The following is a 27,136-nucleotide window of genomic DNA, read 5'->3' on the forward strand; positions in this document are numbered from 1 at the left end:
ATCCTGACAAATGGGGACCCAGAAAACGGTCCCCATCAGGGGCGCATGGGTAATGTTCTTTTGTTCTTATGTAACTACAGCCCCGGGGGAGGGTGAGGGTCATACTTAGACACTACCCTGGCACTGCCTCCAGGCACTGGCAGGAGCACTGCCAGGTGTGTGGCGGAGGTGGAGGGGCTTTGTTTGGAGAGGTCCATGGGCCCGGTCTCTGAGGGGGATGGCCCTGTGTCTGTGGGGAATGTTATCGGTGGTGGGGGAAAGGGGAGGTTGGAGGAGTTCTGGCGGAGGGGGTCTTTTGTTTTTATAGTGATACGCTTCAATAAAGGACAACATGATTTCTCAACAGCCAAGATTGCTGTCTGGCAGGGTCTGTCAGGGGCTGCTCCACCATCAGGACATTGTGGTGTCAGATCCTGACGAAGGGTCATCCAGACTCAAAATGTTGGCACTATTCTCTCTCCAGATGCTGTCAGGCCCGCTAAGATTTTCCAGCATTTTTCTGTTTCAGCTTCCAGCATTTGCGGTATTTTGCATAAATGTTGGTGAAAGTATATCTGGTCGACAACTGCAAAATACCTGAAATGATCACGTTAACATGCAAAGTTAATGTGATCCACATGCAGTGGGAATAATAACTCACAGCTGAAAAGATATTCTACAACATTGAAATTGATCCAGGAAATGAATCAATTGTTTTCAGTTCATTGAAGTCCATAAGATTGATATCAATAATGGTTTTTAATTCAATCTGGAAGTCCTTCCTACGGAATACTAAATAAAGGAAAAACCTATTCGCATGAAATCCAAAGACCAGGGCTGGCTTAGACACATTAATAAACCATTAATAGAACTGATACATTCAGAAATTTTGCCATGAACTATGAATCATTCATTAGTCGTTGGCAGTTGAAAATCTGTTTCTTATTACTCCATAACATCTGAATTTTCATATGAAATATAGCATTTATGCAGAGATTTTGCACAACTTATAAGCAAGGCCATTCAGCCCCTTGAACCATTTAATAAGATCATGGCTCACACGTGGAACTCATGGAACCCTAAATCTGCACCCCGCCTACTCCTAATAACCTATCACCCCCTTGCTTATCGAGAATCTATCCACTTCAACTTTAAAAATATTCAAAGACTCCGCATCCACAACTTTTCAGAAAGAGAGTTGCAAAGGTTCATGACCCCCAGGTGAAAACATTTTACTTCATCTCCATTTTAAACGGGTGACCCCTTATTTATAAAGTGACCTTCATTCTAGATTCTCCCACAAGATTTGGTTTGATTTGATTTATTATTTTCACATGTTATTAATATACAGTGAAAAGTATTGTTTCTTGCACGCCATACAGATAACGCATACTGTTCAAAGAGAAGGAAAGCAGAACGTAGTGTTACAGTCATAGCTAGGGTGTAGAAAAAGATCAACTTACTGTAAGATAGGTCTATTCAAAAGTCTGATGGCAGCAGGGAAAAAGCTGTTCTCGAGTCCGTTGATACATGACCTCAGACCTTTTCCCAATGGAAGAAGGTGGGAGACAGTATGTCTGGAAACAAAAGGAAACATCTTTTTCACATGTGCCCTTTCAAGACCCCTCAGAATCTTATTTATTTTAATCAAGTTGCCTCTTAATCTTCTAAACTCCAGCAGATACAAACCTAGTCCATCTAACTTTTCCTATTCCAGGTATTGGTGTAGTAAACCTTCTCTAACTGCTTCCTTCCAACACATTTATACTTTCCTTCAATAAGTTGACCAACACTGTATACAGTACTCCAAATGAGGTCTCACTGGTGCTCTGTACAACTGAAGCATTTTTAAGAATTTGTTTATGGGTTGTGGGCATCACTGGCATTTATTGCCCATCCCTAACTGCCCTCCGAGTCAATCACATTGCTATAGATCTGGAATCACATTTAGGCCAGACCAAGTAAGGATGGACATTAATGAACCAGATAGGTTAAATCTCCTTACTTTTGTACTCAATTCCCCTCACAATAAATGATAACTGTCTATTAGCTTTTCTAATTACTTGCTATATCTGCATACTTGCTTTTTGTGATTCATGCATTTGGACACCCAGATCCCTCTGCATGTCAGAGCTCCACAATCTCTCACCATTTAGATAATGTGTTTCTTTTAAATTCTTCCTGCCAAAATGAACAGTTTCACATTTTCCCATATTATAATTAATTTGCCAGATCTTTGCTCATTCAATAACCTATCTATGCCTTTTTGTCGCCACCCTATGTCCTCCTCACTGCTTACTTCCTTATCTGTCTTAGTGTCATCAGCAAATTTATCAACCATCCCTTCACCCAAGTTATTTATATAAAATGAAAACATCTGAGGTCCCAGCACTGATCCCTGTGGCACACCACACATTGCATCCTGCCATACTGAGAAACACCTATTTGTGCCTATTCTGTGCTTCCTGTTAGCCAGCCAATAGGGTTACCCTCTACACTATAAGCTTTTATTTTTGTAATAATCTTTAATGTGACACTTTATCAAATGCTTTCTGGAAATCTAAGCACAGCACATTTACCAGTTCCCCTTAATCCACAGCATAGCTTAATTGTTCAAAGAATTCCAATAACCGGTTAAACATGATTTCCCTTTCACAAAACCATGTTGACTCTACCTGATTGCTTTTAGCTTATCCAAGTGCCCTGTTTTATTACTTCTTTATTAATAGCTTCTTATATTTTCCCTACAACATATATTAAACTAACCGACCTGTAGTTTCTGTCTCCCCCTCTTTTTGAATAATGGAGTTACTTTTGCTATCTTCCAATCTAATGAGGCCTGTTCTGAATCTAGGGAGTTTTTGAAAATTAAAACCAATGTATTTACTGTCTCACTAGATATTTATTTTAAGACCCTGGGAAGAAGGCCCGCAGCTCCAACAATTTACTCAGTACCACTTACATCTCTGGTAATTGTCATTTTCACTGTACATATTTGACAAGTTTTAATTATTTCTTCCTCAATACTCCACCCTACCATGTAATTACTGTTAGGGTGGCCTGTACACCACTCCGACAAGTGACATCTTGCCTTTACCATTTCTCATCTCTATCCAAGTCATTTCCACATGCTGGTTCCCTGAATTGAAATCTTGCGCAAATCGCATCATTAACTAAGAGAGCCAGCCCTCCACCTTTTTCTCACTTCCTATCCTCCCTACATATCTATTTAATATACAGGTCCCAATCCATGTCTCCCGCAACCCACAGCTCTTGCATTCAAGAAAGAAGGTGAGTTGCTGCAGGACTCTGCAGGTAGGAATGTTGAGGTGATACTTCTCAGCGTTTAAATACAGCATGCCCACCCCCTGCTTCCATCCCTCTCTAGAATCTAGATGAGGAATGTTTTCACTCTGGAACACAGAACAAGATGATGAAGCAGCAATTGCTCTAACTTGTCCTGTGATGTGTTTCCTATTTCTAGTTGATTACATCTGTATGCCAAATGTTAAATTAAATTCATCATTAGATGGATAGAAATAGGATCTCTTATGCTGAAAAATGAACACTGCAGTAGATACTACAGCTTATATTGCTATGTAACCAGCTCCACAGAAAGACAAAGGGTTTTATCACAGATCATTCGTTAATCCATTGCACTCTATATTCCAAACAGCAAACTCTTGCAGCTTTTATTTTATACATTCTAGCTAAAATTACATGGAGGAAAAGTGAATTGCTTCAATCAGGCTCATTAATAGGATGCAATATCCTTATATATTTTTCTTGCCTGATGCAGTCTTAGTAATGATTTACTCATGCAGAGATGAGTCATAATGAAGATTTTCACTCTCAACATCTCACCATCTCTCTCAGTTTCCACTTCTTTCCTTATTAGTTTTATCAACAATATTGAAATTGTAACTAAATTGGTTTCTGGGCCTTGGTGACCATGGCAACACTAAAATGATCATTTGCAAGCTGTATGGATTAGATAGTTTGCTCTGTACATTTCACTTACTTTGACTAGAATTTTAGTGCCTTAGCCGGTTGCCAGAGGGACTATGGGAGGATGCACAAAATGGAGGCAAATAATTTTTAACTCAGGTTTTTGTAAACCCGGAAGGAACTGTCCCACTTTAGCCCATGAAAAATCCCTGAACCGCCCAACAGTCGTCTCCGCAATGACCCTTCTCCACCACAATCCCACCTCCTCCTCTCGACTCAACTCCCTTCCCCAGTTTTAGACAAGAGCAGACTGGTTTCCTGCAGTCTCACAACCCAGTTCATTTGGAGCAGTTCACTGGCTGTTAGAATTGAAAATGGTGCACAGTTACCAAAGTATAAGGCTGTGGTCAGACCCCATGTGGAGTATTGTGAACAGTTGTGGGTCCCCTTTCTAAGGAAGTACATGCTGGCCATGAAAAGGATCCAGATTGATTCACAAGATTGATCCCTGGAATGAAGAGCTTGTCGTATGAGGAACAGTTGAAGATTTTGGGTCTGCACTTGTTGGAGTTTAGAAGGATGAGGGGGAGAATCTTATTGAAACTTACAGGATACTGCAAGGCCTGGATAGTTTGGACATGGAGAGATGTTTCCACTAATAGGAAAAACTAGAACCAGAGGGCACAACCTCAGGCTGAAGGGACGATCCTTTAAAACAGAAATGAGGAGGAATTTCTTCAGCCAGAAAGTGGTGAATCTGTGGAACTCCTTGCCACAGAAGGCTGTGGAGGCCAGGTCATTGAGTGCCTTTAAGACAGAGATAGATAGGTTCTTGATTAATAAAGGGATCAGGGGAAAAGGCAGGAGAATGGGGATGACAAAAATATCAGCCATGATTGAAGGGTGGACAGACTCGATGGGCCGAGTGGCCTAATCCTGCTCCTATGCCTTGTGGTCTTATGGTGTAAAGCCATGCTTTGACCAGGCACTTTAATCCCTCCACAAAATTTGCACCTATCACATGTGGAAGTACAAGATTATCTTCATTTTATGAGGTGAGGCCTAACTCAAAGCCTTATATAAGGGCAATGAGGTTTTTGTTTAAACCTGGATTGAATCATTCTAGCAATACATCCTAATTGCCTATTTCCTATAACGTCATGACAATAGACATGGACACTCAGAGATTCACGCTCTGCGATAGGCAGATTTCTTTATTTCCTCAATAGGCTTAGGTCTGAACCCTGCATGGTATATACATTCTTTTTAAGTTTATTTTATTAATGATACAAGTAGGCTTATATTAACACTGCAATGAAGTTACTGGGATATTCCCCTAGTTGCCATGCCTGTTCGGGTACACTGAGGGAGAATTTAGCATAATCAACGCACCTAACCAGCACGTCTTTCGGACTGTGGGAGGAAACCGAAGCACCCGGAGGAAACCCACGCAGACACGGAACGAACGTACAGACTCCGCACAGACAGTGACCCAAGCCAGGAATCGAACCCAAGTCCCTGACGCTGTGAGGCAGCAGTATTAACCACTGCGCTGTTTACTGTACCCGCATGCATAATGTTAGTTACTTACATGAAATGAAAGCTGCCAGATGTGAACCATTTCCCTATCTGTCTACATCTGATTGCAGTTATTTTATTCAATCCATGGTTCTAATACTCACAAAGTCCACAATCGTGCAGACAAAACTTTCATCCAGGTCATGAACATAAGATAGTTAATGTGCAACATCATGGGGATTAAGCAAGTTTCAGAGAGAGTTTTAGAACAAAGAACAACACAGCAGGGGAAACAGGCCCTACGGCCCAATGAGCCCGCGCCGCCATTTTAACATTATGAGTGCCCTCCTCTACCCATGACCTTTGTCTACACCTATTGGGGAAGATTGAGGGAAGACTAATTTAGGGACAATTCGTTAACACCAATCAGCCTAAGAGCACATCTTTGGGGTGTGGGAGGAAACCGGAGCACCCGGAGAAAACCCACGCAATCACGGGGAGAATGTGCCAACTCCCACAGACACCGACCCAAATCCATGTATCTGCACAGCAAACAGTGATAGTCACTGAGCTGTCATGTTGCCCGTCAGATGGTCCAGTTTAAGTGCACACTAACGACGTGAAGCACTAGGCAACTCTCAAAGCAATATCCAAGAGCAGCCCTCGCACGACCCACCACGTGTATGCCCCTTGTTGGTCAACAAGGCGGACTGAATCAGCTGTGAAGTAAAAGAAAAGACACCAATAAACATGCAAAACTTAGACAGACATTTGAGCACATTAAATCAATCCCTGAGGACTGGATAGTTTGCCAAGGCAGTGACAAACCTCAATTAACTTCTCAACATCATGTCAAATGAAACGTACATTCATTTCTTCAATATGGCTTTGTACACCAACAAAAACCAAAAATGCCGGAGAAACTCAGCAGGTCTGACAGCATCCGTGAAGAAAGAATAGAGCTAACATTTCGAGTCTGACCATCCAGACCCAAAACATTGTCTCTATTCTCTCTCACAGGTGCTGTCAGACCTGCTGAGATTTTCCAGCAGTTTTTGTTTCTGTGTCAGATTCCAGCACCCCCAGTATTGTGCCTTTATCTGGTTTGTACACCCTTCTGTGAAAGCTATCATAATACTGAAAGCAAGATTAAAGATCCAATCAAGCTTGTACAAAATCTGTTGTTATCTTGCAATGTAATCCTTAAAAAATTCCCATTGTGTTGGAAAGGATAAAAAAGATCATTCCCTTGTGCCAAAACCATTCCATGTTTTGTCCAAATTTCCATTAAGGTCTCAGGTTTGCCTCACTCACACATTCTGGATATTTACTTCTGCAGAATATCGGAGAGATCTGTGCAATGCTCTTTCTTCAAGTTGATAAAATAAATGCACAAGTAATTCGATTCACTCGATGGGTCAGATGAGTAGCATTCAAATCTGAGTCCCAAACCAGTACCGAAAGTTCATGGTCTATAATGGACTATTTTTAGGAATGATATTTTGCACATTTGGCACATTTTCAGCAGTCACTTGCTCGCAGTGGGGATTGAGAAAATCTGTTGCATCGGTTGCAATAAATTTTCAGTGCAGATATCATGAAATATATGTTGAGTATAACATATTCAGCAGTGACTGCAAATGGGTAAGGATTCTTCTAGGTTTGATCCTTGGTACTTGCACACGGGGTGGTATGGTGGTACAGTGGTTAGCACTGCTGCCTCACAGCGCCAGGGACCTGGGTTTGATTCCCAGCTTGGGTCACTGTCTGTGTGGAGTTTTTGCACATTCTCCCTGTGTCTGTGCGGGTTTCTTCCGGTTTCCTCCCACAATCCAAAAGACGCGCTGGTTAGGCGCATTGACCGTGCTAAATTCGCCCTCAGTGTACCCAAACAGGCACCAGAGTGTGGCGACAAGGGGATTTTCACAGTAACTTCATTGCAGTGTTAATGTGAAACTACTTGTGACTAATACATAATTTTTTATTTTACTTATTCCATTATTTTATTTTTCTTATTCCATTGTGGTGCAGAAGCAAGACAGCACGACAGCTGCAATATGAATTATATAATGTGATTGTCACAACTCTGTACATCCATTAGAGACAATTTGCCATTACGATCAGCCAGTTGACAGGGTACGCATGCTTTCCAGAACATCAGTGCTATCATTTTTCATATATTGTTTTCTAGTTTACAGTATAGCAAAAAACCACAGCAAGCTTGGCGCAATGGCACAGTGGTGAACACTGCTGCCTCACAGCGCCAGGGACCGGGGTTCAACTCCCGACTTGGGTCACTTTCTGGGTGGAATTTGTATGTTCTCCCTGTGTCTGCATGGGTTTTCTCTGGATGCTCCAGTTCCCTCCCACAGTGCAAAGATGTGCAGGTTAAGTGGATTGGCCATGCCAAATTGCCCCTTAGTGTTAGTGCAGGACAGATGGGCCAAATAGATTCTGTAGAGATTCTATGATTCTAACTGATACGTCTCTCCTTATAAACATCATAGAAACCCTACAGTGCAGAAGGAGCCCATTTGGCCCATCGAATCTGCACCGGCAACAATACCCACCCAGATCCTATCCCCATCACTCCACATATTTATCCCAGTAATCCCTCTAACCTACACATCCCGGTACGCTAAGGGGCAATTTAGCATGGCCAATCTACCTAACCTGCACACCTTTAGAGTGTGGGAGGAAACCGGAGCACCCGGAGGAAACTCACACAGACATGGGGAGAACGTGCAAACTCCTGCAAAAGGATAACTTTCACTATGACTTTGGGTAGGTGATTACTGTGCTGCATCTGTGTATGTTCCTGGGGCACTTGGAACTGTTGTCACTTTCTGTTGCTGGATCACATAAAAGATTCACTTTTCCTTTTCAGTGATTTTGTATTTAAACTTATGGAGATGTCAATCAATCTTCCACACCCACTCAATACGCCATTCAGACTCTCCTCAGTCTGACAAACTTCAGTGAGCCCAAGAAGCAGTTTCTCATTATACAATCCTGAATGACTCCACTGCCAATGTGCTTGTCACATCAATGGGATTGTTTACGGCTGCTCTGCTTCTCATCTCCAAGGCTATTGCTTCTGTGGACGGCCTCCCAGTTTCCATCTTGGTAAACCTTAGCTCATCCAAAACTCCACTGCTGATATTCTGACCCACCCAGAGACTACACTGGCTACTAGTCTGAACTAAGTACCTCCATTTTAAAATTCCCATCTTCACGTTCAAGTTTTTCCAGAGCTACACCTTGTCCAACCTTTGGAGCCTTCAATCCCCTGAGAACTCAATATTCCACCAATTCCAAGCTCATACAACTTTTCGCTCCCTTCACCCCTTCATTGTTGACCATGCCCACAGCCATCCAAGCTCCAGAATTTTCTCCCGAAACCTCTCCCGGTGACTCTCCAGCTCTGATCAAGTTTTTCATCATCCCTCCTAACCTTTCCTTCTTTGGCAACTGCAGTTTTATCTGATTCTGTTCACCTGAAGCACCTTGGGATATTTTCACCGGCACTATTCGAATACAAAGTGTTGTTCCTTTCTCATTCTTTCATGGGATGTGGGCAGAGCTGGCTGGGCCAGCATTTGTTGCCCATCCCTAAATGTCCTCGAAATTATTGGCTTGCCAGACCATTTCAGGGGGCATTTAATGTTGGAATGCAGCCAATGATAACACTGGATCTGTTGTAGTGTGACCAATGAATGGCAACAAGCTGTAAGGGTCAGCTGGCCCAATAAACTGTGTAACCAATGGCAAAATGATGTGATGATCACCTGACTCAGTATAAATGAGAACTTGTTGGGAATTGCTAAGGGGCTTGGAATGGCCCAGGGTGAGGCCTCAAGAGTTGGAGTAATATGAAGTTTCTCTAATAAACCTTTATCTTTGATTTATAAGTTGGAGTAAGTTTTGTTATATTTTGTTGCCTACACCTGAAGAGTTAGCATAGAAACATAGAAGATAGGAGCAGGAGGAGGCCATTTGGTCCTTCGAGCCTACACCTCCATTCATTACAATCATAACTAATCATCCAACTCAATAGCCTAATCCTGCTTTCTCCCCATAACCTTTCATCCCAATCCCTCCAAGTGCTACATCCAGATGCCTCTTGAATACATTCCTTCTAGATGATCAACATTTAAGTGTTGACCACATTGCTGTGGGTCTGGAGTCACATGTAGGCCAGATCAGGTAAGGGCGGCAGATTTCCTTCCCTAAAGGACATTAGTGAACCAGATGGGTTGTTCAGAAAATTGATAATGATTTCATGGTCATTGTCAGACTTTTAATTCCAAATTTTTATTGATTTCAAATTCCACCATCTGGTAGGGTTCAAACACTGGTTTCTAGAGCAGAGATTATTCTGGATCTCTGGACTACTGTCTAGTGACAATATTACTGTGCCACTGCCTCTCTTGTTGAAGATCAATGTAGCCATCGTCCCCATGTGTATGGTTATTGCACACCAGTCTAGATATGCTCCCCCTCATTCTCCTCATATCGGATTCTGAGAATATCTGACAGGGTGGATGCTAAGAGGATGTTTCCCCTAAGGGAGAGACTGTACCTAGGAAACACAGTTTAAAAATAAGGGATTTCCCATTTAAGATGGAGGGGAGGAGGATTTCTTTCTCTGAGGGTCGTTACTCTGTGGAATTCTCATTGGAGAATGGTGGAGAGACTGGGTCATTGAGTATTTCAAAGGACAAGTGAGGTAGATTCTTGATTGGCAAGGGAGTCAAAGGCTATGGGGGTAGGCAGGAGAGTAGACTTGAGACTACCATCAACTCAGCCAAGATCTTAACAAATAATGGAGCAGGCTCACCATCGAAACGTAGAAAAATAAGCAGGAGTAGGCCATTCAGCCCTTCAGGCTGCTCCACCATTCATGATAATCATGGCTGATCATCCAACTCAATAGCCTGGTCCTTGCCTTCCCTTATCCTTTGTTCCCCATGTAGCTCCAGTGCTGCATCTAATTTCCTCTTCAAAACTTACAATGTTCTGGTTTCAGCTGCTTTCTATGGTAACAAATTCCATAGGTTTACTACTCTCTGGGTGAACAAATTTCTCCTCATCTCAGTCCTAAAGGTTTCCCCATATCCTTGGATTATGACCCCCTTGTTTTGTTCACCTCCACCATCAGAAACATCCTTCCTGCATCTACCCTGTCTAGTGCTGTTAGAATTTTACAGATTTCTGAGATTCCCCCTCATTCTTCTATACTCCAGCGAATGCAATCCTAACCGATACAATTTCTCCTCATACATCAGTCCCATCATCCCAGGTAAACCTTCTCTGCACTGCCACCAGAGCAAGAACATCCTTCCTTAGATAAGTGGACCAAAGCTGCACACAATATTCCAGATGTGGCCTCACCAAGGCCCTGTATAATTGCAGCTGGGAGGAGGAGTCAAATGGCCTACTTTTGTTTTTAATTTGTATGTTCCTGAGGGGTAGACGGTGATATACTCTCTATTGTCAGCCAGTGTCAGTTCAACTCATCTCTGCTGCAACAGATTGTGCCGGGTACAGCACCAGAATACAGGAGATCCTGGAGGGACCTTATCATGAGGGTTCCCCAATTCAGTCCAGGTATTTGAACTGCAATTTTGGACAGCCAATTACCTACTTGATGATTAACTTTGCAGTTCCATAACAGCGGATGTACATTTCTTCAGCCTTATTATTGGGGTTCTGCACTGGTATGAGTAGCCATGTCTTTAACGGATAAACCTGGTTACCCATGATCCAGCTGTAAAGGTGTTCAGGTGGACTGGACACTTCAGCTTCTTGGAACTCACAATGAATAGCGCCCAGTTATTTCCACTTTGACCTTCCACTATTTTCCTGGAGCACCCCTCCCCCTCCCTCACCATCCCCCTCCCTTTGCCCATCTCTAGACCTGTCATCACAGGGCTAGCAAAATTGTGCTCTACATGTCAAAGGAGGGACCATACAAAGCTCACAAATATTATAGTTCTCACTTAAAATCAGAGGACATAAATTTGGAACAACATATTTAAGGTGAGAGATACAAAAGGGTCCAGAGGGGCAATTTTTTCACACGGAGGGTGGTGAGTATTTGGAACAAGCTGCCAGAGGTAGTAGTAGAGGCGGGTACAATTTTGTCTTTTAAAAAGCGTTTAGACAGTTACATGGGTAAGATTGGTATGGGAGGATATAGGCCAAACATGGGCAATTGGGACAAACTTAGAGGTAAAAATTGGGCTGAAGGGCCTGTTTCCTTGCTGTAAACTTCTATGACTCTAATCCACACATAAGCACCATAAGACGTAGGTTCATAAAGTAGGCCATTTGGCCCGTCAAGTCTGCTCCACCATTCAGTGAGATCATGGCTGATCCGAAACAATAATCCTAAACTCAACTTTCCTGCCTTATTCCGATAACCATTGATTCCCTTACTAATTAAACATCTGTTTAGCATCAGGCAACAGGGTAGAGGTGGAAAAAGCAACTTCAGTACAAATATAAGGGAAGTATTTCTTTTACAGTGAAATAACATAGAACTGGAACAGCTTGTCAAAAGGCGGTGGAAATACCAGCACTGACACTTTAGTTAAGAAAGACCGCCAATGCCTCTACTTCCAGAAGACTAAGGAAATTTGGCATGTCAGTTATGACTCTCACCAATTTTTACAGATGTACCATAGAAAGCATTCTTTCTGGTTGTATCACAGCTTGGTATGGCTTCCGCTCTGCCCAAGACTGCAAGAAACTACAGAAGGTCGTGAATGTACCCAATCCATCATGTAAACCAGCCTCCCAACCATGTCTACACTTCCATCTGCCTTGGCCAAGCAGCTAACATAATTAAGGACCCCACGCACCCCGGACGTTCTCTCTTCCATCTTCTTCCATTGGGAAAGTGATACAAAAGTCTGAGGTCATGTACCAACTGACTCAAGAACAGCTTCTTCCCTGCTGCTGTCAGACTTTTGAATGGACTTACCTCACATTAAGTTGATCTTTCGCTATACCCTAGCTATGAATATAACACAACAATCTGTACCCTCTCCTTTCCTTCTCTATGAACGGCATGCTTTATCCCTATAATATGCACAAAATAATACTTTTCACTGTACACTAATACAAGTGACAATAATAAATCAAATCAAATGTGAGGAACAGCTAGAAACAGTCAAGGCAGAGTTAAAGGCTCTTCTCCATCTGAATCCATTGGTGTGACAGAAGACTTATACACAGCGTATCGCATAACTAATCTGAAAACATCCCATGTTCTTGATTAAATTCGCACTGTGTGGGGTTCAGCATCAATTATCACTTTCCTCTTGCAATGGAAAATCACTGGTTTCAGATTTCTCTTCAGTGTGAGCCAGAACCAGTCGTCTGAGCCAAGTATTCTGTTCCAGTTCATTGTGTCTGAAAGATCAAATATGGGCTGGCTGAATTCTTAGAATCAGTTCACTGCACAAGTGAGTACTTTCAGCTGCACAGCTCCAACTGACTGGAGGGCTTAACAGGCAAAGTCCCTTTATAATTGGCTAATGGGTGTCTTGGTTAGTGAAGTGAGCTCTTGTCAGGCTATAGTGGCAGACTGGATGTCTCCTGGAGGGGACCAGAGCCAAAGCTTTTCAACATATAATCAAAACAAAGGGGGCATTATTCTTAATTACTGCTCAGATGTTACTTTGAATCTGTTATCTGAAGAGATCTTTCACAGGCCAGTAATGAATGTGTTGAACAAAATACAGTGAAAAAAGCAATTGAAGTTATTCATAGAAATCATAGAAACCCTACAGTGCAGAAAGAGGCCATTTGGCCCATCAAGTCAGCACTGACCACAATCCCACCCAGGCCCTACCCCCATATCCCTACACATTTACCTGCTAATCCCGCTAACTTACACATCTCAAAACACTAAGGGGCAATTTTAGCATGGCCAATTGACCTCACCCACACATCTTTGAACTGTGGGAGGAAACCAGAGCACCCAGAGGAAACCCACACAGACATGAGGAGAATGTGCAAACTCCACACAGACAGTGACCCAAGCCAGGAATCGAACTGAGGTCACTGGAGCTATGAAGCAGCAGTGCTAACCACTATGCTACCGTACCACCCATTGAGTTACTTATGTGGCTATGAACCCATCTATCTTCACCTTTTTTTTTAAACCAGAGTTCTAATTCTATATCTCCATGGACTGTGAATGTATGAACTTGTTTATATTGTGTTGAATAGCGTAACATCTTTCCAAATATCTTTCCATTTCTTAAATATTCCATGTCTTCAATTAGAGTACATAGTTTGATTCCAAAGAAATGCAGCAAGACCTGGATTGATGTGCACTTTCCTGGAAAGTTGTCTTCATATGGAATGGAGCAGAGAGGGATTGTTTTCATTCAAACCAAAGGGACACATCTTCATTTCATAAGTAATGACAAAAATGGCTTGGAAGAGGAGAGCGAGTGAATTCATGCAAACTTGCCAAACTGGAAAATTGGAAAGAAGACTCACCAGTGCAGCTTGAAAATGGGCTAACCTCACTCCCACGAAGCTGACAACTCAGACAGCATGGTGGCACAGTGGTTAGCACTGCTGCCTCACAGTGCCAGGAACCTGGGTTCAATTCCTGGCTTGGGTCACTGTTTGTGTGGAGTCTACACATTCTCCCTGTGTCTGCATGGGTTTCCTCTCACAGTCCAAAAGATGTTCTGGTTAGGTGCATTGGCCATGCTAAATTCTGCCTCAGTGTACCCGAACAGGCGCCAGAGTGTGGTGATTCCGCACTCTATCAAGATAAAAAAGAACAAAGAAGATTACAGGACAGGAAACAGGCCCTTCAGCTCTCCAAGCCTGCATTGACCATGCTGCCCGACTGAACTAAAACCCCCTACCCTTCCAGGGACCATATCCCTCTATTCCCATCCTATTCATGTATTTTGTCAAGACGTCCCTTAAAAGTCACTATCGCATCTGCTTCCACTACTTCCCCGGGCAACGAGTTCCAGGCACCCACCTCCCTTTGTGTAAAAGATCTGCCTTGTACATCTCTTTTAAACCTTGCCCCTTGCACCTAAACCTGTGCCCCCTAGTAATTGACTCTTCCACCCTGGGAAAAGGTCATGGGGTTACAGATAGTGTGACATCAACCCAAGATCCCGGTTGAGGCCGTCCTCATGTGTGCGGAACTTGACTATCATATCACACTATCTGTCATCCCCATGACTTGTCTGTACTTGCAAAATCTCACTAACTGTCCTACCTGGAGACAATACACGTCTGTTTAACCTGTGCTTAATGCTCTCTCCACTCACATTGTCTGTACCTTTAAGACTTGATTAACCGTAAAGACTCGCATTCCAATCATTATTTTGTAAATTGAGTTTGTGTCTTTATATGCCCTGTTTGTGAACAGAACTCCCATTCACCTGACGAAGGAGCAGCGCTCCAAAAGCTAGTGGTGTTTGCTACCAAATAAACTTGTTAGATTTTAACCTGGTGTTGTGAGATTTCTTACTGTAACCTCCCCTGTAGCCAGTGAGAATACAAGACACTCCCTCCTCTTTCAACCATCCAAGTTTGCATTGGAGCTCTGATCTCTCTTTCATCTTCGTTCATCTCAGCATTTCCTCCTCCTCTTCAATATGACTTTCAATTAGAAGCATAGAATCCCTACAGTGAAGAAGGAGGCCATTCGGCCTATTGAGTCTGCAATGACAATCCCACCCAGGCCCTATCCCTGTAATCTTACATATTTATCCTATTAATCCCCATGAAACTTAGGGCCAATTTATCAAGGCCAATCAACCTATCATGCAAATCTTTGGACAGTGGGAGGAAACTGCTGCACCCAGAGGAAACCCACACAGACATGGAGAGAACATGCAAACTTCACACAGACTGTAAGCCAAGCCAGGAATTGAACCAGGGTCCCTGGTGCTGTGAGGCAGCACTGCTAACCACTGTGCCACCATGCCACCCAATTCTTCTTTTACCCCACATTCCAGCTGGAACTCATCAACTTCTCACATTTTCCTTTATCATAACCATCCGCTTTTCTCCGAATCTGTCTGATATGGCATAGTGTTTCCATCTCTTAGTTAACACTTCTACACTTTCGCAACTGCCGTCCTCTCAGTTCAAGACATCACTCTTTTCCTCCCAGTTCATTCTGGCACGCTCAATTCTTTCTCAGTTAACATGAAATTTTTTTCTCCCACCCACCATTCTAGCTTCTCACACTCTTCCACCCTAAAGCAACACCTTAATCTTCTGCCTTCTCCCACCAACACAATCCCTCCAGTCATAGCTCCCCCCCCCACTCCACCGCCCCCCACTTCATCGTTATCCATTTCCTATTCCCCATCAAGCTGAAATTGCCCCTTAGTGTAATGAGAAGTGTAGGTTAGAGGGAGTAGTAGGTAAATGTGTAGGGTAATTCATTTCCTATTTCCCCATCAAGCCATTTATTTTACCTTTATTACAATGCATTTTCCACTTCTCCTTCTCCATTTCCCATCCCTCCCCATCATCACCAACAAATTCCATCTTCCCTTCCGCCCTCATCATTATCAAGACAATACCTTCCTTATCCTCTTAGCCTCAACATTGTTTAGCTCATTGAACCATAAAACTTCCATGGGTTGTGAGCATCACTGGCAAATCCAACATTTGTTTAAAGTTCAAACTTTATTTATTAGTGTCACAAGTAGGCTTACATTAACACTGCAATGAAGTTACTATAAAAATCCCCTAGTCACCACACTTCGGCACCTATTCGAGTACTCTGAAGGAGAATTTAGTGACAAACCTCTCAATTACATTCCAGTAATAAAGATGATGCAAGCTTCTTCACAAACTCACTTTATTCTCTTTCACAAGTCCAAATATACACACCCAACACTCAACCTGTAACCCCTTTATATATCCCAGTGAGTACTATTAAACAATTAACATATAAATTAGGTCTAAAGTGGAAGGTTGCAGTTAACCCATTTATCATCTAACCAGCACAATCTTTCAGGTAGTGGAAGGAAACTATAGCACCTGGAGGAAACCCACATGGACACAGGGAGAACATGCAGACAGTAACATAAGCCAGGAATCAAATCCAGGTCTCTGGCACTGTGAGGTAGCAGTGCTAACCGCTGTGCTGCCCTTCTTCATCCCTAGTTGCCCATGAGAGGGTGATGGTGAGCCATTTTCTTGATCAGCTTCATTCTACCTGATCCAGGTGCACACAGAGTACTTTTAGTAAGAAGTCTCACAACACGAGGTTAAATTCCTACAGGATTATTTGGAATCACGAGCTTTTGGAGCATTGCTCCTTCATCAGGTGAGTGGACAACCTGATGAAGGGCAACGCTCATGATTCCAAATAAACCTGAGTTAGACTTTAACTTGTGTTCTGAGGCTTCTTACTACACCCACCCCAGTCCAACGCCGGCATCTCCACATCAGAGTACTTTTAGGAAGGGAGTGCCAGGATTTTGATCCAGCAGCAAATGGTGATATAATAAGCCAGGATGACATGTGGCTTAGAGAGGAAAGCGCGGATGGTAGTGTTCCCTCATGCCTTTGTCTTTCTAGATGCTAGAGATCTCTTGACATGAGTCTGGCCACTGTAAATTGGAACCTGTCCTTGCAAGGATTCCCATTGACCATATTCAGGGGTAAAGCAACTTCCCTATACGGCTGGAACAACACTGAGAGAAAGGGACCCAACCAACACAGACTCTTTTGGCAGCAATTGCTGACAAAAATACGTGCAATGCTGAATGGCTTTGATGCAAACACCATCTCATCCCAAACAGGCAAATTGAGGAAATATTCGCTGACCCGAGGCAGATTTCTAGAGTGAGACTGCTCAGACTGCATCCTCAATGTATAAAGCCATAGAATGCACAGAACATTGAGTTTAGTCATAACCCTGTACAGCCTCATTGAGGCAGCATTAAAGGATTCAGACAACCTTTCATCTCTATCAAAGGTTATATGGAAATGGGAAGGGAATGGGACTAAGTGAATGGCTCTTTCAGAGATGTAGCACTAACTCATATGCTGAACGGTCTCTCTCTGTGCTGGGAAATTCTAAGAACTTATAGTTCGTTCACACATGCACATCCATGCCCATATTGTTTTAGGGAAGCTCTGGTTATTGGCACTGGCATCTGCTTCCAATGTCACACATAAATCTTGGAAGCTGGGTTCCCATAAGCACACCGCCAACACAAGGTACTTGTATACTGTAGTTTCATGGACTTACAAAGGGTTCACTGTTTGTTTTTCATCTTTCCAACATCTGTACATTCATTTTTCTGCTGGCTTCAGGCCTTCACTGTGACCTTTGCCTTTGTTGCTACTTTCCAATAAGACTCTGTTCTCTGCTGGAACAGCCTCCATTCCACTGCTGCTGCTCTACCAGCCCATTTCACTCCATGCTGACCTATCTGTTCCTGCTCTGGGTCCCATTCTAATACTGCTCCTTCATCACAGTATTGCTGCTACTATTGGGCAGCACAGTGGTACTGTGGTTAGCACTGCTACCTTACAGTGTCAGGGACCCAGATTCAATTCCTAGTTTGGGTCACTGTGGAATCTGCATGTTCTCCTCGTGTCTGTGTGGGTTTCCTCCGGGTGCTCCGGTTTCCTCCCACAGTCCGAAGGAATTGCTGGTTAGGTGCATTGGCCATGCTAAATTCTCCCTCAGTGTAACCAAACAAGCGCCGGAGTGTGGCGACAGGGTATTTTTACAGTAACTTCATTGTAGTGTTAATGTAAGCCTACTTGTGACACTAATAAATAAACTTCAATAAACTTCAAACTTCATAACAATAAAGGAAAATTCACAAATTACATCTGGAAATACTGAATTTTAAATAAGACTTGTGAGTCTTTAAAAATTGACCTACAAGCCAAAGGTGGCTGTGGATATATAGTCACTCACTGGCTGAATTGTTTGTAGGCAATACTCTGAGAGACATGGAACTACCCTGTGTCCAGACCTCTAAAGCATACAAAAACTAACTGCCACCTCCAATGGAGACAATGGGAGATCAGAGGAGGTGAGCATCATCTCATCAAAAGATATCATGTGCATTACATTTGATTTGCGGATTCTGACTTCTGTGAATGTATAAAGATTAGGATAAAAGCCAGCTGAAAATGTTAGTATGTATGTACGTGCTTGCGTACGTGTGTGCACAAGTACTGGTGCGGGGGGTCTAAACATGTGTAACACCAATGAAGAAGCCAGTCAGCAACAGTACCCCTGCCAAAACTCTTGCCACTCTATCTGTCTCCGATTGTTGGGGTAAGCCAAATCAGCAAAGACCACGGCTGAAATGGAAACAGGGAAATTCCTCCACCAAACTACACCATGCTGAAATCCCAAAATTGACTATTTGCCTGTGAAGTCAGTGCTATTGGACTCTTGAATCACGGTGGCTGTACGCTGAATCATCTACCCCTCGCAAGTCAAGGACTGTTTCATACATTTTGAAACTTACTTTGGACTCAATTCTCACTTCTAATCTGTATGATTGTACATGTATGTGTCTTATCATTTTCGTATTTCCAGGTTATTAACCCAAGCAGCTGGGATGTTAGTCACGTAGCATAACGATTGTGCTACCACACCCTAAGACCTATCACCAGCGGATCACATCATGTGCTATGGAACATCACTTTTATTTGCCAAAAGTACCTACTGCTTCATGAGAGTCCTCAAGAGCAAAGTTAACCTTTACTTATCTTCGCTGCACCCTTTCATCCCCATTCCATATTCAGTTCCAGCAAATACTAAAAGGAGTATGAAGACCCAGCTTGAGACCATCCAAAGCTTGAGGGCAGCACGGTGGTGTAGTGGTTAGCACTGCTTCCTCACAGTGCCAGGGACCCAGGTTCAATTCTGGCCCTGGGTACCTATGTGTGGTGTCTGCATGTTCTCCCTGTGTCGATGTGAGTTTTCTCAGGGTGCTCCAATTTCCTCCCACACTCCAGAGATGTGCAGATTAGGTGAATTGGCCATGCTCAATTACCCCTCAGTGTCAAAAAAAGTGTAGGTTCAGTGGATTAGCTATGGAAAAATGCAAGGGGTTATGGGGATAGGGTGGGGTGCTCTTCAGAGAGTTAGTGCAAACTCGATGGGCTGAATGGCCTCCTTCTGTACTGTAGGGATTCTATGATATGATTTAACTGCCTCTACAGAATTTCCCCTTTCACTCTGTAAGTTAGCACTACATCGTCTGTGATATGATTTAATTGCCTCTACTGATTTTCTCCTTTCACTCTGTAAGCATTGAGGGAAGGCCTCTGGTGGATCCAGGGGGGTGGTTAAGGAGGGATGCCACCACCCTTACTCTGGAAAACCTGCTCGGTTGGTGCCTCTGAGTCAGTGCTGGAACCTGCAAGATGAGGCCCTTAAGTGTGGATTAATAGCCTATTTAAGGGTCTCATCTGGCTTACTTTCAGCTGGTCCTCCCAACACTGCTCCTGTATAATTGCAATGGAGGCAATAGCAGGTAGGTAATTTAATTAACTTTGCCCTGCCTTCAAAGCCATTGCTGAGGGGAGGGTAAAATCCAGCCCTAGGACTCTGTCGGGTAGATTGAAGCCAGGCCAGGTTACCACTGAAGGCAAAGATTTTGGGAGGGATTTTCTGGCCATGCTCACCCCAAGACCTGCCCAAGGTCAACTGACTTTTGCTTGGTCCTGTCCTGCCCACTCCGATTCCCATGGCAGGTGGGATGGGAAAGTACCACCCTTTGAATTGACTGCTGGGGAGATGGAAAGCCAATAAAAGCCAATAATAATGATGCTAATAAGTGAAGTGCAGGAAAGATACTGGTGACATGGCTTCAGATCATTGAATGAAGGGGAGCAAATGAAAGGTCAGCAAGAAGAGCAGTGGGAGAAGGCAAGGTGTCAAAAGGGAGTAGAAGTGTTGTGGATTGATTCAGAAGATGTGGGCAGCATTTTCATTGAGTCTTCACTAAAGAGAGGGATGATGCAGTGGCACAATGATCAACACTCTGCCTCACAGCGCCAGGGACCTGGGCTCGATTCCCAGCTTGGGTCACTGTCTGTGTGGAGTCTGCACATTCTCTCTGTGTCTGCGTGGGTTTCCTCAGGGTGCTCCGGTTTCCTCCCACCGTCTGAAAAACATGCTGGTTAGATACATTGACCAGCACAGGTACTGGAGTGTGGCAACTACGGGAATTTCACAGTAACTTCATTGTTAACGTAAGCCTACTTGTGACAAATGAACTTTACTTCTAATTCAAGAAGTGTGAAATATTAGATATAATAAGCATATTGCCTTCTTGGAAGTATGGGAGGAACTGGCATCCTTGAAAGTGGATAAATAAGCAGGGCTAGATGGATTATATCCCTGGCTGTTGAAGGAAGCCAGGAAGAAAATAATAGATGCGCTGAGGATCATTTTTCAATCTTCAGTCAAAACAGACGAGATCCCAGAGGTCGGCAAATGCTGTACCATTATTTAAGAAGGGTGTGAGGGACAGACCAGAAAACTATAGGCCACTCAGACTGACTTCAGGGATGAGAAAATTATTGGAAACAATTTTGAGACAGGATAAACTGTCACTTAGTAAAGGCAAAGATTGATCAGGGATAGTCAGCATGGTTCTGTCAGGGGAAGATCATGTCTTACTAAATTAATAGAATTGAGTAAGTAAAAAGGGGGATTGATGAGGGTAAGGCTGTGGATATTGTCTATATGGATTCAGTAAGACATTTGACCAGGTTCCACATGGCAGACTGGTCAGAAAAGTGAGATCTCATGGTTTACTGGGGAAGGTGGCAGGTTGGATCCAAAATTGGCTCAGTGACCGGAAACAAAGGGTAATTTCTGACGGATGTTTTTGCAAATGGAAAACAGTTTACAGTGGTGTTCCACAGGGCTCAGTGTTAGGATCCTTGCTGTTTGCTGTACATGTTAATGATTTAGAATTAACTGGGTGACATGATTGGGAAATTTGCAGTTGACACAAATATTGGCCGTATGAAGTGGATAGCTGTTGACTCCGGAATGATATCAATGGTTTGATTGAATGGGCAGAGAAATGGTATTTGATCTGGAAAAGTGTGAGCTAATACAAGGCCAGAGAATATACAATAAATGAGAGCATTTGGAGTGGGGTTGAGGAAGTGAAAGATCTTGGAGTACATGTCCACAGGTCTTTGAAGTTGGCAGGACTGGTGCATAAGGTGGTCAAGAAGGCTAATGGAATGTTTTCCTGTATTAGTCGAGGTATTGAATACAAAAGCCAGGGCATAATGATGGAAATAAATAAAACGCTGGTTAGGCCACAGCTGGAATTTTGTGTACAGTTCTGGTCACCACATTACAGGAAGGGCTTAATTACTCTGAAGAGAGTGAAAAGTTTAAAGTTTATTTATTTGTCACAAGTAGGCTTACATTAACATTACAATGTAGTTACTGTGAAAATCCCTTAGTCACCACACTCCTGCGCCTATTCAGGTACGTGGAGAGAGAATTTAGCATGGCTGATGCACTTAATCAGCATATCATAAATCACAGAATCCCTACACTGCAGAAGAAGGCCCTTTGGCCCAATGAGTCTGCATCAACTACAATCCCACCCAGGCCCTATCCCCATAACCCCATGTATTTACCACAGCTAGTCCCCCTGACACTAAGGGGCAATATAATGTGGCCAATCCACCTAACCCGCACATCTTTGGACTGTGGGAGGAAACCGGAGCACCCTGAGGAAACCCACGCAGACACAGGGAGAACATGCAAACTCCACACAGACAGTGACCCGAGCCAGGAACCACACCAGTCCCTGATGCTGTGAGGCAGCAGTGCTAACCACTGTGCCACCCATGCCAAAGAAGAGATTTACAAGAATGTTGCCAGGTCTTGAAAATTACAGCTATGAGGGGAGATTTTGATAGGCTAGGGTTGTGTTCCTCAGAACAGAGGAAGCTAAGAGGTAACCTAAATGAAGTGTACAAAATTCTGAGGGGCCTAGGCAGAGTAGACAGGACTTGTTTCCCCTTGCCGTGGGATCAATTACCAGAGGACATAGGATTAAGGTGAAAGGATTGAAGGGGACATGAGAAACAATGTTTTTACCCAAATGATAGTGGACATTTGGAATTCAATGCCTAAGTTAGTGGTTAAGGCTGAAAAGTTCAACTCATTTAAAATGTCCCTGCATCTAAAGTGCTGTAAACTACAAGGCTGCATAAAATGGGGATTAAAATGAGTAGCTAGTTTCTAATGTTAGGCTAGCTGACTACTTTCTGCACTGTAACTCCTCTATGGTTGTATAATTTTTCAGTAGGAGGCAGTCAGTGATTGGGATGGAGATAGACAACATAATGGAGATGGAAGTTAGCAATGTTAGTTACAATGTAGAATCGAATGCACTGCAACCTCTTTTGAGATTATGGCGATAGAGGAAGATAATGGAAAACTATTACTGTGTGGTGCACAACCACTAAACCTGGCACAAGCACAACGTCAAAGACCATGATATCTTCAAACCATAAGCAGAACAAAGGTTCAATAACTCCACAGGCTTCTCCTTAAAGAGACTGAATGGTTTAAAGTTACCTCCTGGGTAACCTGTCTAAATAACTGTATGCCAATTTGTGATTGCACATTATAGATTAATTCAAGCTTATGCAGGGTGGCAGATGGGAGGGTTACCAGAAGAACATTGGCATAGTCAAATCCACAGATAATATAGGCAGGGATGAGGGTTTTAGCAGCACTCCTGTAAAAGGTCAGAAACTGAACTGGACCAGCGATATCCATAACCTTGGCTACAAGAGCAGGTTAGAGGCAGGCAATCCTGTGGCAATTAACTCACCTCCTGACTCCCCAACAACTGTCCACCATCTGCAAGGCACAAGTCAGGAGTGTGATGGAGTGCTCTCTGCTTGCCTGGCAAGAATCTCTATGCAATTCAGGACAAAACAGCCCACTTGATTGGTACACCACCCACAAATATTCATTCCTTTCATTGACACACAACTGAAACATTGTATACCATATATAAGATGCACTGCAACAACTCGCCAAGTCTGCTTCAACAGCACCTTCCAAACTCATGGCTCCTGGAAGGGCAGCAGATATCTTGGAACACCACCACTTGCAAGTTCCCCTCCACAGCATCCTGACTTGGAAATATGTTGCTGTTCCTTCATGGTCGCTGAATAAAACTCCTGGAACTCCCTTCCTCACGATCCGGTTTAATAACTACAGGGGGTCAGATTGCTGGAGTTCACTCACTGCCCTGGGGCAATCGGGGATGGGCAACAAATGTTGAGCTTACCCAACGATACCCAAATCCAATGAGAAAGTATTTTTTAAAGTGTGAAAACCACACAACTGACAACAAATTCTAATCATCTGCATTATACCGGGGTCATTAATGAGTGCATCTCACAAACATTTATTAACACCATTTTTTCTTCCATCAAGAAATTGTGGGCAGTAAGCAGTAAGTAAGAAACAGATCTCCTCGATGCACGTTCCTAATCCCATCCTCACTCACTCATAGAAACAAAGAACCACGGAAGATAGGAGCAGGGGGAGGCCATTTGGCCCTTCCAGCCTGCTCTGCCTTTCATGGCTGATCGTCCAACTCAATAGCCTAATCCTGTTTTCTCCCCATAACCTTTAATCCTATTCACCCCAGATGCGGTATCTAGCTGCTTCTTGAATATATTCCTGCTAGAGGACTAACATTTAAGAGTGGACCACATTGCTGCGGGTCTGGAGTCACATGTAGGCCAGACCAGGTAAGGATGGCAGTTTTCCTTCTCTAAAGGACATTAGTGAGCCAGATGGGTTTTTCAGAAAATTGACGATGATTTCATGGTCATTGTTACACTTTTAATTCCAAATTTTTATTGATTGCAAATTCCACCATCTGATGGGATTCAAACACTGGTTTCCAGAGCAGAGATTATTCTGGATCTCTGGATTGCTGTTTAGTGAGAAAATTACTGTGACACTGCCTCCCTTGTTGAATGGCAAGATCAATGTAGCCATCGTCCCCATGTGTATGGTTATTGCACACCAGTCTAGATCTGCTTCCTGCTCATTCTCTTCATATAGGATTCTGAAAGTATTTGACAGAGTGGAGACTAAGAAGATCTCCTAAGAGGAGGTTTGGCATCAACTACCTCCTGTGATAATGAATTTCACAGGCTCTCCACTCTTTGGGTAAAAAAATGTCTCCTCATCTCCATCCTAAATGGTCTACCCTGAATCCTCAGATTGTGACCCTGGTTCCAGACACCCCCACCATTGGGAAAATCCTCCCTACATCTGTCTGGTCCTGTTAGAATTTTATAAGTCTCTATGTGATCCTCCCACTATTCATCTGAAATCCAGCGAAAACAATCCTATCCTAGTCAATCTCTCTGCATACATCAGTCCCGTCATCCCTAGAATCCAGCCCTGGTAAACCTTCACTGCATTCCCTTGAGAGCAAGAACACCGTTCCTCAGAAAAGGGGACCTAAACTGCACACAATATTCTAGGCATGGCCTCACCAAGGCTCTGTATAATTGTAATAACACATTCCTGCTCCCATATTCAAAACCTCTGGCAATGAAGGCCAACATGCCATTTGCCTTCTTTAACACCAGCTGCTTACTTTCAGTGACTGGTGCACAAGGATACATCTGCATGCAAATACACAATCAAGTGTTGAGAGCCTCAGAGTTGAAATGATCAACACTAATTATAAAACACCAAGTTTTTTGAAGTGGAAAGCATTGACGGTTAGGAGAAACCCAAATGTTCAGAGTGATTTGAAACAGCTTCCCAACTTCAGAGTGCTGGGATGTCATGTCCAGATACAAATTTAAAAATGAATAGATTTAAAATGGACTCAAGAGACACACTTTAAATCATTCGTAAAATTACACCACATTAGAGACTGCAACCAGCTGGATGAACGTAAAGAAGGGGAGGCTTCCCAATGTCATATTCAAAATATTTTAGCTTCACAATAAAGTGTCCTTTTGTCCTGAAGATCTTTAACTCTTCCCTTCTGACATCTCTGTCAACCAGACCAGCATGAGTGAGAGAGAATGATCCGATTTGAGGTCACTGTTTCACATTGTAATCAGTAACTCTCGGGGAGATGACAGAATGTAAATGATTAAGGGTAATATTTTCACCAATTATGGTAATTACTCAATTTACTATTCTAATTAAGCCATTTGGAAATTTGCCTTTTCCTAACAGCTCGAGCCTCAATGAATCATTATGCTTGATGAAGGACAGAGGGCAATTCTTGCTGTCCTTATCATGGGAATCAGCGGCCACTAACACCATCACCTCCAGAATCTTACTGGCAGCCTCTCTGTGAAAAAAAGCACAGGATATAACTTGACTCAACAATTGATGCTCTTTGTATTGAATAGTCTCTTGCTGTGTGATTTATTAATGATCTTGCAGGTTTGGGTTGCAGCATAAATAAATTGAGCAATAACATCCAGAAGGACAAGTCCACAAAAGGAGGGGGGAATACAAGATTAAAAGAGTAGTGATAAAAACGTACAAAACATTAGCCAGGTTACAGTTATACTACTGAAAGCAGTTTTTGACGCCTTGTTATAGAAAAGACCACAGAGAATATATAGCATTGATTTACTGAGATAATGCTAGGGATCAGATATTCTCATTACAACCAGCTTGAAGATACTGTAATTTTATCCACCAAAGCTACAAAGAAAATGCAGCGAAGGCACAGTGGCATAGTGGTTAGCACAGCTGCCTCACAGTACCAGGGACCCAGGTTCCGTTCCAGGCTTGGGTCACGTCTGTGTGGAGTTTGAATGAACATCGCTCGACAATCACCAGGCAAGACTGTTCCCTTCCTGTTGGCGAACACTTCAGTGGTCACGGGCATTCGGCCTCTGACCTTCGGGTAAGCATTCTCCAAGGCGGCCTTCACGACACACGACAGCACAGAGTCACTGAACAGAGACTGATAGCCAAGTTCCGCACACATGAGGACGGTCTCAACAGGGATCTTGGGTTCATGTCACACTATCTGTAACCCCCGTGACTTGCCTGGGTTTGCAAAACCTCACTTACTGTACTGTCTGGAGACAATACACATCTCTTTAACTGATGCTTAATGCTCTTTCCACTCACATTGCCGGCATCTTTAGGACTTGAACAGCAGGTTAGGTGTAAAGACTCGCATTCTAATCAGTAATCTGTAAACTGTCTGTGCTTTATATGCTCTGTCTGAGGCCAGAACTCTCCATTCACCTGAAGAAGGGACAAACCTCGAAAGCTTGTGAGTTTACTATCAAATAAATTGGTGAGACTTAAAGCTGATGTTGTCAGACTTCTTACTGTTTTTACCCCAGTCCAACGCCAGCATCTCCACATCATTCTCCCACCTCACCAGGGGGCTGGGATTCTCCGACCTCGCCCAGGCTGGGATTCTCCGACCTCGCCCACAGTTGGGATTCTCTGACCTTGTCTGGGGCTGGGATTCTCTGACCTCGCCTGGGGCTGGGATTCTCCGACCTCGCCCACGGTTGGGATTCTCCAACCTCGCCCAGGCTGGGATTCTCTGACCTCGCCTATGGTTGGGATTCTCAGATCTCACCCAGGGCTGGGATTCTCTGACCTCGCCTGGGGCTGGGATTCTCCGAC

The sequence above is a fragment of the Carcharhinus amblyrhynchos genome, chromosome 5 (assembly GCF_965287045.1).
Source record: "Carcharhinus amblyrhynchos chromosome 5, sCarAmb.v2.hapA, whole genome shotgun sequence".
NCBI classification, from domain to species: Eukaryota; Metazoa; Chordata; class Chondrichthyes; order Carcharhiniformes; family Carcharhinidae; genus Carcharhinus; species Carcharhinus amblyrhynchos.